Source organism: Nothoprocta perdicaria, unplaced genomic scaffold (genome assembly GCF_003342845.1).
Source record: "Nothoprocta perdicaria isolate Ctin4 unplaced genomic scaffold, notPer1 scaffold_51, whole genome shotgun sequence".
Taxonomy (NCBI): domain Eukaryota; kingdom Metazoa; phylum Chordata; class Aves; order Tinamiformes; family Tinamidae; genus Nothoprocta; species Nothoprocta perdicaria.
Window position 1 is genome coordinate 2,062,765 of NW_020455766.1, and position 8,717 is coordinate 2,071,481.

Sequence of the window (8,717 nt, forward strand, 5' to 3'; positions counted from 1 at the left end):
TTTTAACCAAAGGACTTATTTTATATAAATCTCATAATTTTCTTAGATCACTTGTATGCCTGGTTAACATTCAGGGTTAGAAATACTTAGGCTGCATATTGTTTCCAATTACTTCTGTTCTATACATGGCAATCTGTTACACTGGCTTTTGATCTAAAGCGATAGAACTGAAAGGAGAAATCTCCCTTCAAATGGGCTTCATTTTCTCAAGCCCTGGCAGCATTTAAAAGTGATCTCCACCATCTCATTTTGCTTTATATTCAGTTCAATTTGAGGTGTTTATTTTCAGCTGACCCTTTATATTATTTATTGGTCCCTTGAACAAAGCCATACATATTCCTTTCCCTGCACAGGAAAAAAAAACTGGGCTGGTTTCCAAAGCATTTTTAGAGACAAGTCAGTCATGGGTATTTGCAGCTGCACAGAAGAGGAGAACGTCAGCTACCCTCTTATCAGAATATTTCTGTGGTTTTAACTTGTGGTACTTCAGTGGCTGGCTTAGCTGAGCAATTCAAAAAGAAGGTAAAATAGGCCCTGTTTCACTTCTTCAGTAGTGTCCCCAAAGAGCAACTTAGAAATAAACACAATATTGTCCCCCCCTCCCCACCACCACCAAAAAAAAGTTTTSTGCCAAAGCCAATAGCAGTTGCTACAAACTCAGGCAAGAATTGCTGTGAATAACGTGTTTGTTGGACCGATATTGTTATAGGGAAGAAAAGGACTAGCATAATAGAAGGAATAAAGGTAGTAACCTGCTCGTAATTACTTGCTATCTACAACTTATAACAAGTATGGAAAAGAGCCTATTTTTGGTCCATATGGAGTGCTTTGTTTAGTAATTTAACCATCAGTCTTTTGATGTGCATTGTGTGCCTCTAGCAAGATGTTCTAGCATCCTATTTGCCTCCTTTGTTAATGTAGCTGCACATCAGGCTGAATGCTTCCAAAATGCTCCTGAAGCAAACTACTAAATCTCTTTATTTTTTTTTTGGACAGGCTGCGGTAACACCTCTCTGTTTAGTGCATAATACCCACTTCGAGTCGTTGCTACAATCTCATTATTTTTTAAGCCTTCACTAGCTATGTACAGCACTGCCTTTAGTAGCTGGTCTTTCAGTAGTCCTTCCCTATCAGCTTTTTTCCTCTGCTGCATGTAGCCTCTCTGTATAGTATATAAATACAGATTATCATGGTTTTTTTTCCTTATCTGAAGTGTACAGCAGAAACAGAGGTGTCTGGAGAGCTAAAAACGATTAGAGGCATGGAAAGGACTTCCAGAAGAAGACAGACGGAAGAGATTAATACCGCTTAACGCGGAGACGCGAGCGCGGGCTGTAGCTACGTTAAATAATCAGTGCTACGGAGAAGGCAAATTGTCTGCATTTTGCTTCTTTCAAAATAGGAGCACCCGGGTTTAATGTAACTGTCAAATTATAGTGTAGCATGTGTAAAATTGCAAGGCAGTGCCTTCCCGAAGGATGAGGCTCTGGAAGCACTTGAAGCAGTGACTCTGACCAGCCCAGCCTGTTTTACACCACCCTGCGGGCCGAATCCTTATGGGCTGATGTTGCCGGCTGCTTGGGGACTCTTGGCAGGGAATCACACTCTTAGGAAAACTCCCTACAGTTGCTGAGTTTTACCTAGGTTATGTTAAACGTAAGAAAGCTGTTGGGAAGTGGCACAAAYGCTCAAGTGTCAAGAGTCATCCCATCGCTAATAGCAATGTTGAAAGAAAAACTCCTCTGGTATCAAATGAGGTGATCTCAGCTCTTGAGCTGTTCTGAAGCACTGGTGAGCAGCTGTTTCCTCAGTACATGACCTTCAGCAGCCATCAGTGTCACGATGGATACGGTGCTCTGATAATTCTTCAGGCTGTGCTAGAATTGCATATAAAGAAACCACTAATGAGGGTCTAAGCTTCCGCTATGGTGCAGGCCCGTATTGATCACTAATTTGGGTTGCAGTGGAATTACTTTTGATACATGTCTTTATCAGGGAAGAAGCAAGCTCCAGGTCCCCTCTCAYGAGCCACCTTCCTGTTGCTGAAAATCCTTCTATCCTGGAATTACTGAGGGTATCCAGGTGCCTTCTCCACTCTAGATGGGCAAGCTGAACCTCTCTGTGGAGCCTGGGTGGCAGTGGGCTTGCCATGAGCATGATCTTGTCCTCTTGTGTTTTATGCTGCTGCAAAGTGGTCTATAGTTATACTGTGAAAAAATGGTCCATTTGGATAGTTTTGGGCTAATCTGTCCTGTCAGCTTTGTACTTGCTCTGTACAAAAACACCAAAATACCACTGCCTGCCCTCAACTTCAATTTCCATTCTTATTCCAGAATTACTAAGCTATAAGTCTGTGTTAGGTAGAGTTTGCATTTAGGACATCTTGAATGTAGAAGCCTATGGAAAACTAGCTTWGGACGTGAGGGAGAGGAATTAAAATTACATGAAATCCATGGATTTTTCTTTTCTTCATTAAGTAAASTAACAGTTTACTATTTTCTTTGTGCCTCTTCCATTATAGGCGTAAGTGCCTATATGTACTTATTACTATAAAGGCCTTTGTATGAATATGAAGGATTTACAGCTCTGATTTCATGAAATGGGCAGTATTTGAGGAGGACAATGATGGAGACACGAGGTTACTGAAGTCCTTGCATGATTTTATTTTTCCTCGCAGAATTCAAAACAGCTCCTATTTGTGTTTCTGAAAAGTTACTTCTTTATTTTACTTTTTTTCTTTTTTTTTTATTGCTGGCTACTGGGTTTGATGAATAAGCGTATTGTTTTGTTTGCTATAACATTATCAGCTGTTTGCTGTTTTTGCTAAAGTGCATGGAGAGTTCTGGGCTGGGTCAGTCATTAATTATAATTTATTTTAATTACTGCTTGAATCCCCAAGGAAATTAAACACAAACCCTGTGCAGTTTAGCTACAGCGCTGGACTACAAATACAGAGACAGGCAAGATAAAACTGTGATTTTTTTATGCTTGCATCCTCTTGGCAGGTTGCTTCTAGAAGACCTACGCTCAGGAAGCAAGCAGGCTTGGGGAATTTCTTAATTGTGAGACTCAAAGAGAATGTGTTTGTGGAGCACTGTTATGCATGTGAGTGGCACACACTTAACTTGTGATTCCATGAAGTTATTAAAATCGCACTGGCTGCTGGAGCTGCTCTGGCAAGAGAGCCTGCCTATGGTCCAGGAAAGTGTGGGAGCCCACAGTGACCTCCTTGGGTGGGAGCAATTCATCCCAGAGCCACAGCTCAGCTTGTGGTTCTGCTACTCCAGATCTCACCTCCACATTTTGTACTCYTTCAAATGTCAAATATTTGTAAACTGAAAGCCTAGAGCAGTTCTATGTGAGTCCATGAATGTCAGTCCACAAAAGCACTCTCCCAGAAGGCAGATGTGTTTAGAGGAAAGCGATGCAGAGACATGGGATAATTCTAAACTCATTTGTGTCAAAGGCAGAATTTTGAGACACCATAACACAATGAAACTCCCCCAAATGAGAGCTCTGGCTTCTATGGAAATGGTCTTCTGGGCTGCAGAAGGAGGAGTTTTGCCTGGCTGGTGTAGAAAGACTATGACACAAACCATACTGCGAGATCAATGATGTTTCTTCAGCTTACACAGAGCTGGTTGAAAGAAAGCTTTATCTCATAAATTATGAGATTCTTGCATCTTATTTTTTATTGAAATTGGATAAAGCATAAGTGATTTTCATTTTTCAATTTAAGATCTGCTTTCTAAAATATTATCCAAGGCTCCCTCAGAAAGCATTTCTTTCATATTATATTGTACTTTGGTTTTCTAATTTTTATTGACCTGAAACTTAATTTCATTAAACATTTCAATTACACTATGTGTCACAAGAAGTCTTTAGTGCCRAAAAAATGTCTATGGCAAGTGTTCCGTCATAAAATAATCATTTTATAGTTAAACTAAGCTATTCTGTAGCAGAGAAATTTTTAAAGTTTGAAATGATGATGCCCCACATACAACTTTGATAACTCAAAGGTTTAGCAAAAACTGGTTAAATGGTTTGGGATCAAAATGATGCTTAAGGAATGCCCTTAGACCTGTCAGTGAAAAAGAATGAAAAGAACAGAATAGGAACAAGGAACAAAGGAATTTCTGGTCTAAAGAATATAGGCAGTTGTTGCCTAAGCCAGTGTCGTCTTCTAGCATTATCCTAAAAAGGAAACATCTCACATAGCAGGTTGGTATGGACAGTAGCTGCCCCTTGACACTACAATTGTAGCTGGGTCAATCTAAAGAAGAAGAAGAAGAAAATTCAAAAAAGAAATATTTTCTATGCTGCTGCTACTACAGAAGCAGTCCCCTGAAGTTCAGAGCTGAGGGCATGAGAAGGAGAATGTCCTAATCTAATTTTAACAAGACTTACCTGCATCATGGAGGGAGAAGTAGAGCAAGGTGAGTATTGCTGAGGAAAACCAATTGAAATTCTGCTTTTTTTTTTTATAATAGGCAATGTGATAGCTGCTGTGCTCATAGAAGTATCATGCATAATACCAGAGAAGAGTTACCCAAAGCAGAGGAGTATATTGTTGCACAGGAATGAAGCTGAAATATTTTTTGATTAATACACTTCCTGGTGCAAAAGCCCCTGGTTTGAGTGGCACAAGTACAAAATTTGAGGCCTGAATTGCAGAAAGTATGTGCTATCTCCACGCAATACTGCACTTCCATAGCAGTCACTTTATCTGCTGCACTACATCCAGAAGCACYATGTCTATTAGCAAGGATCTCAGGTGGTGCTCGTTCCTGTCAGAGATGAGGAGAGGGCCAAGTGAACCTGCACTCAGGTGCTGGATGCCCTGTAATCAGCCTCTCCAGCCTCACCTGGGATCATTATGTGTCTTATTCTGCCTATAGACCAGGAGTCCTATGTGAGCCCAGCTCTGATGGTAGCTTCACCCATCTGCATGTGTCTTGCTGCATGTGCAGGTGCTGCAGGGTGGTGGCTTTGGCTCTTCACTTGTGCCCTCTTCTGTTCCCTGGCTCTCTGTCTTCATGCTGGGTTGTAAAGCTGCCTTTCTATCCCGAGTTAATGAGTGGGTGCCCTCGATCTCCTCTTCACAAGAGCCATCAGCAGGTTGAAAGCCATCAAAATATGTCGTGCTCTGCTTTTCCTTCTTTTGCACGTGTGACATGAAGAAACATCTGAATGTTACAGGTAAGTTTAGATAGATATTGGTAGTTTGTAATTTAAAGAGAAATAAAAAATTTAGTGAAATAACACAGCTCAGGGTATGCTTATGTTAGAGCATGAAGAGCCTTTTCTGAATGTGCCCTCTCCATCCTGCAGTAATACTGCAAAAACCTGCAAATGGTGTTTCTTTTTTTTTTCTGCTTAAAGTGTGCTCCTGTGGTGTCTGTGCAGCCCATTCTTAGCCACCTGGATCTTCCTGCAAATGTGATACAGAGCTTTCAAGATATTTTTTCTAATCCTTAGACCATTCCATCCCTTCTGATCTAGTTTCCAAAGGCACTGTGGGAAGAATTTAACATGCACGAGTGGAAAGGCTGGCGCAAACACTTGAGGCTGCTCTGAGCAGAGCTGATATCCTGCACTGTGGCTCCAGTACAGGTACTTAGGGGTAGGGGGGCCAGAGGGAATCCCTTAATACGTGAAGTTTAGCAAGATTAATTCTGTGATGAATAGTATCAGTGTCGAATGTCAATATAGAGGATGGCCAGTATATGCCTCTGGGTATACTGTAGCAAAATGGTGTTTGCACTCCATGATATTTACTTTTTTAGACCGTAATAAAATCTAATTTTGTTTCAGGAACTGAAAGGATCTGTGACCATTTTTCTCCATGTGGTTTTTAAAGAAAAGGATACAGCTACTGCAAAAATATTTTCAAATTTTATTATCTGGTTCCTTTGATGGAAGCAGTACATGACAGATGAATTTTCACTAGTTGTCTTGCTTCTTTTTTYTTCCCCTAATATTGTGGCTTTTTGTACCTTTCCTTAGGACATGTGGCTCTAAGGCTGACAAGAATAATACAAAGGGCCTGGTAGTCAAATCAACAGCAGAAGTGACTGACAGGAAAAGAAGCTGGTAAGTACCACAATAAAGGTACTATTTAACCTGCTGGCTAATACGAAAAGGTTATTTCTGCAGCAACCAGTGGAACAATATATTTAGCAATTAGATTAATCCAAACAAATAGGAATTTAAACCCCATCGTCCTGGCTGGCTTCCAACTTAGGTGGTTTCATTCTGGCTACCAACATGCCCTCTGGAGTTTCTGCTGGGTAAGTTGCAGTTTACACTGTGTGTGTGCATGGTGTGTRTTGGGCTTTTTACGAACAGTTATGTACCATGTCAGCATCTGATAAATCCTGTCTGGAAAAAAAATAGAGAGGACTGCATTTCATTGAAAGCAAGGCATGAATGCTCAGAAATATCTAACCTGTGTGTAGGATTTGCAGACACAGCAAATGCCAAGTTTGGCATAAAACAGTGATGAGCACAACATAAACAGCTAGGCAGTGATTAGGAATGCTCAGAGAGCCAGACGGAGAAGCTGGTTTAGCGCATTTTTCCCCCTGAGTTTCCAATGTCAAAATTTCCTGTGCCTCCTTCTGAAGCTGAACCTTTTTCTTTGTGTCAAAGTCAGCTCAGGTGCCTTCCTATATTTTCAATCACCTTGATTCATCCACCTAGGCATGGTAGAAAATTAGGAGAGTTTTGAAGGCTGAGTCTCAGTGTAAAGGTGAGATGAACCTTCCCCTTTGGGGGTGTGCCTGCTAAGCCTGTTCTCTGCAGGAGTCAGCCTATGCTGAGGCCTTGTTGAAGTCTTCCTGGGGAAAGGTGGTAAGACGCTGAATTTACCTTTTAAGTCCCTAGTGTAGCTGGGATCCTATTTTGAAGGGGTAGACATATCAGAGTAATTAACTTTATTGTCAGCTCATCTGGAAAAGATCATCCCTGCAAAAATATATATATATATATATGTATATATATATATATGTATTTCTTTCTCCTATGCCATTCCAGAAAATGTCACACTATGAGCTGACAGGATGATCAGGATGTAGCTAGCCTACAGGGAGCAGGGCAGGGAGTCTTCCATCTTCTCTTTTATGAAGCCTGAGAGAGGACTCATCTTTCCAAGTGTTGAGGCACTAGGAATCCATTCAGATCACTCCCAACACATACAAGATATAGGCAGGAAAATGTCACACCAGTATTTGGATACTGAGCCACTAGGAAAATCCAGACTCACCCATTTTTTTAACTGTAGTTTCAAGGCAGCCTTGTCAAAACCCACAGGGTTGATTATCCTAACTTGAACCTGAGAAATGCTCCTTCCTGGTACTGCTTGCAGAAAGAGATGAAATGTTCAGCCTCCACTAAGAGCTGTGGTTATTAAGGGCTGAGGAATAAGTACAGCACCAAACAAGTGGCAAGTGAGGGCAGCCAAACCTCACTTGCATGTGGTAGCCCAAATTCATAACRAGGAATCGTAACAGGAATAAAAATGTCTGAGGCAAAGTGGTTCCTTTTCACCTAGACAAATGTTTTGGCACCTGTACAAAATGTTTCAGGTCCTTGGATAAATAAATTGGTAGATGTGAACATAGGCAAGCAGATTGGAATAAGAATTGCTCTGGATCACAAAGATATCTCTATGATAAAGTCCAAAATCTGCAGTTTTTAAATTGTTTTTATTTACCAAAGTGAAAACATTTTCAGCAGGACAAACAGAAAACAAATGTATCAGCTTTAAACTCTTCTTAACAAGTTTAATTTACTTCTGTTAAAATGATTTAGCCATCACCATTTCTCTCCCATAGATATTTTGTTTGAGAAGCTAATTTGAATGTGCATGATAGATGAACTGCACTGAAAATTCCAATTTTTATCAGCTCTAACCCTTGTTCTTAATTAACTCCTCCACATCTGTCTCCATAGAAACCACGAGCACAATCAATAAAATACTAGTGAGCTGCTTGTATTGAGCAAGTATGCAGATTTTTTTTTTAATTTATTTTGTATTACTTGCTTCTGGCCAGCTCCTGACCACAGCAACAAGTGTACTGTGTTGCCTTTGAAGGTGGGATGAAGGACCTGATGCCTACTGATACAAAATAAGGCACGTTAGTGAAATTCTCTCTTCCCAACAGGTGGATGAATTAGATGTGAGATAAGGATGATACCTTTTTGTCATCTGTCGACTACAATTCTGATGAAGAAAAAACTTCAAGCTTCCCTTCCATACAGAGAAGAATAAGATCAATTTCCAATATCTATTTCTTTGGAGAAATCCCTGTGGTTTAYCCTTTCTCCATGGGAAAAGCCAAAGGTATGGAGTGGAGTACAGCTGATGTGTCGTTGCAGGTGCATTTTGGTACCTTCCTCCAGATGTGCTTGCACTAGGTTCTACTTTTGTACAACCATTCTGGGAGTGTGTATCCCCTTGTTTATCTGTATGATCACAATCAAAGGCAATAAATCCTTGGCATCTAATGCCTGTAGCTGTGCTTTGCAAACCGAGCACATTGCTATACCCTCTAATTTCCAGCCTTTGGAAAAGGGTGTTTAGAAGTCTCCCAGTAGCACTCTGGTGTACCTTGCTGATGTACTCTGGTGTACCAGTCTGAGGCTGCAGGAGAGGAGGTTAACCTGAATATATRTAAATCCATGCACTATATCCTTGGTCTTTGAAAAACAGCTTC

General features: G+C 40.6%; 1 long non-coding RNA gene across 1 annotated transcript; it reads left to right on the plus strand.

Annotated features, from left to right (window-relative positions):
* Positions 1-6,014: 6,014 nt before the first annotated feature.
* Positions 6,015-8,245, plus strand: LOC112954859. Its single transcript, XR_003250795.1, has 2 exons — positions 6,015-6,093; positions 8,166-8,245. It is a non-coding gene; the product is annotated as an uncharacterized LOC112954859 (long non-coding RNA).
* The last annotated feature ends 472 nt before the right edge of the window (positions 8,246-8,717 follow it).